The sequence below is a fragment of the Brachypodium distachyon genome, chromosome 2 (genome assembly GCF_000005505.3).
Source record: "Brachypodium distachyon strain Bd21 chromosome 2, Brachypodium_distachyon_v3.0, whole genome shotgun sequence".
Classification (NCBI taxonomy): domain Eukaryota; kingdom Viridiplantae; phylum Streptophyta; class Magnoliopsida; order Poales; family Poaceae; genus Brachypodium; species Brachypodium distachyon.
This window is the reverse complement of record NC_016132.3, coordinates 35,906,215-35,909,389: the sequence shown is the minus strand read 5'-3', so window position 1 is coordinate 35,909,389 and position 3,175 is coordinate 35,906,215. Positions and strand designations below refer to the sequence as shown.

General features: G+C 44.3%; 1 pseudogene; it reads left to right on the top strand.

The window, feature by feature from the left end:
• LOC100831940 lies at nucleotides 1-2,685 on the top strand (annotated as a pseudogene).
• Nucleotides 2,686-3,175: the final 490 nt, after the last annotated feature.

Genomic DNA, 3,175 nt, shown 5'->3' with positions numbered 1-3,175 from the left:
GAGAAAAAAGAAGCTTCGTTCTTGCTATCGTCGTTCTGGAGGAAGTCGTGCCGTTGAAGGAAAGCGGCGATTTCACGACGATGGACAATACTGAAGCATGGTTTCCTATGGAAGATCTGGTGTCGACAGGTGTTTTCAGGTGAGTCCGATTTATGTAGATCTAGTGCTGGAGTGTTTTATCGTTCAGAAATCGTAGAGAAGAAATATGGTCGTTTCATCGATTTTTTCAGCGGATCGAATGTTGGGCTTTGCGGCGTTGGTATAGATGGGGACAGGCTAGAAGGATTTGCGGAAAGAACTACCGCATTACCAATAATGGCGCTTCGACCCCGCGTGATGAATTATGCGCGGATGATGGTGGAAACGCGACGCCGTCAGCCGGGAAATCTTCTCCTGTACCTGATGGTTGGATAAAGAGGTACGTGCTCAGAAGTGGCGATTGTAATAAGTAAGACAACAAAATATTTTACGATTACCCTATTTTCTTCTTGTAGTGTGCTTGCTAGTTATCGTACTGTAGTTCTGCCTGAATAGTATTTGTACTGGATTGAACAATTTGAACAGGGTTCGTGTTGCTGATTCGTCTGAAGAGAGGAAAACGAACCCTGATAAACCAACGGCTTTGGAGAACACCATCAGAAGCTACATTGAGAATAAGAGGCCAATGGTCGTGGATCCGTCTGTTGGAACAACGTTCGATTCACTGGACGAAGCATACAGCTTCTACAATCTTTATTCCTGGGAGATTGGGTTTGGAATCAGATACGGAAAGAGCAGGCTAAATGTTCATAAGAAGAAATGTATGCAGGAAATTTTGTGTGGATGCTCTGTAAGTTTACTGATTTCTGCTAAAGTATTATACAGTGTAACATTTGTGTATCTGAATGTCTGAATTTTCTGAGATGTTTTGGTATCAGGGACAGCCGCTAAAAGACAACAGCAGGTCGACTAGGTGTGGTTGCGGCGCCATGATTCGTTTACTGAGAACAACAGATGGAGGTTGGTACATTTCGGAACACAGGGCAGAGCACAACCACCCCCTGTCATCTACTTGTGGCGAGAAGTTGCACTGGCAGTCGCACCGACATATTGACAGGCATGCAAAGGATCTGGTGGTGCACTTACGTGAAAATAATGTCAGCCTGGGTAAAGTTTATAGTATAATAGGAATTTTTTTGGTGGGATGGAAAGTATTCCGTTCACGAAAAGGTCTTTAAGAAGCCTGTGCGGCAAGATCAGTCGTGAGCAGTCTGACAAAGATGCGATGAAGACAATGGATGTATTTGGGAAGATGATGGACGAGGACCCTGATTTCAAATACACGGTCCAGCTGGATGAGGACAGTCGTATGAAGACACTCCTATGGACTTCTGGAAATTGCATTGACAAGTATGCGTGCTTCGGAGATGTTATCACGTTCGATACAACCTACAGGACTAATCTCTATGATATGCCATTTGGTTTGTCCGTGGGTGTGAACAACCATTTTCAGAGTATAATTTTGGGAGGTGTTCTTATGCGTGACGAGAAGGAAGAGAGTTTTAGATGGGTGTTCAGGGAATTCATGCGATTGGTTGGTGGCAATGAAAACCATCCGAAGACCATCCTGACAGGTACTTATGGCAAATGTCTTGTAAGATTTATTTGGTTTGTAATATAATTTGATAACCTAATTCTTGAAATTTCACTTTACAGATCAGGCAAGAGCTATGGAGCTGGCGATAGCTGAAGAGCTGCCAAACACTAAACATCGCTGGTGCAAATGGCATGTACTGAAGAAAGCGAAAGAATGTCTTGGCGCTGTCTACGGTAAGAGGTCAAGTTTTAGGGCAGAGTTTCATCATCTGGTGTCGGAGCTTTATACGGAGGAGGAGTTCGAGTTGGGTTGGGCATCAATGCTTGAAAAACATGGGTTGCAAAAACAGCCATTTCTGACGCAAATATATGAGGTGAGGCAAAAGTGGGCTATACCATATTTCAGGGATACTTTTTGCGCAAAAATGACCAGCACGCAAAGGAGCGAAAGTGCGAACCATATGTTAAAGGGCTATATTCCTCCGGGTTGCTCTATGCATCTGTTTGTTAAGCAGTATGCGAAACTCCAGTTCGACAGAGACATGGAGGAAAGCTACCAGGAGAAGAGGACAGCGCTGGTAAGTGGTTATTTTATTTCTGCCAACTTCAGATGCATGTGTTCTACAACAAGGAGGATACTGTTCATGCATAATGATGTTTTATTTTTGTAATAGTTTGCAGTCTGGTGTTGTGTTGAAGTCTAATTTGCCTATAGAGAGGCATGCTGGGAAGATCTACACCAGAAATATGTTCGAGCAATTTGGTGAGTGCCTTTACGAGTCAGGTCATTACCTTGTAGACGAGGTGGAGGCAGGGAGGTTGTACACTGCAAGACATTCGAGGTCAGGCTCGCGAGAACAATGGTGCAAGGTTCTGTTCCAGGTCAAGGTTGATCGTGCGTCAGAAGAGTTTGAATGCGAGTGTGGATTTTTTAGCCACGCGGGGCTGCAATGTCCTCATGTGCTTAAGGTAAACTAATGATGCATGTATTGTTTTCCTCAGATTTCGAATTCGTGTGTCAGCTTGCTTATACCGGTGAGACCGCAGGTGCTAATTCACCTTGGTTATGAGGAAATACCCGGGAGGTATATTATGAAAAGGTGGACAAGGGATGCAAGGGACATTCTGCCGAAGCATCTTCGACGGTATCAGAAGGATATAGGTAACAATGGTTTGTTATTTCACAGTTCATGGCTCCGCTGATTGTTGGCGATGGTTGGTGCCTCTAGGTCGTCGATCGGAAGGACAAAGTGGTCAGGGTTTTCGACCCTGTGTTAACGGACAGTAGCAAGGAGATGTATGAGAGGAAGCACATTGAGAACGTCTATTCGCTGCTGGATAATATGGACGAAATAAGCAAATATCTGTCAGATGATTGGTCCTTTATTCTTAATGAATGGGGACCAACATTCAACCGAGGAATGCATCCTCCCGGACCAGTGTGAGCGTGATTTTTTTACTTAATCAAAATTGACTAATAGATATGTTTTTGCACTAATGTGTGCTAAATGTTTGCAGGAAGGATACTGGAGCCGTGGTGTTGCGGTACGCAATTGGGTACGAGGAAATGGCGAGGTTCAGCTGCCGGGTTGGGTAAGCC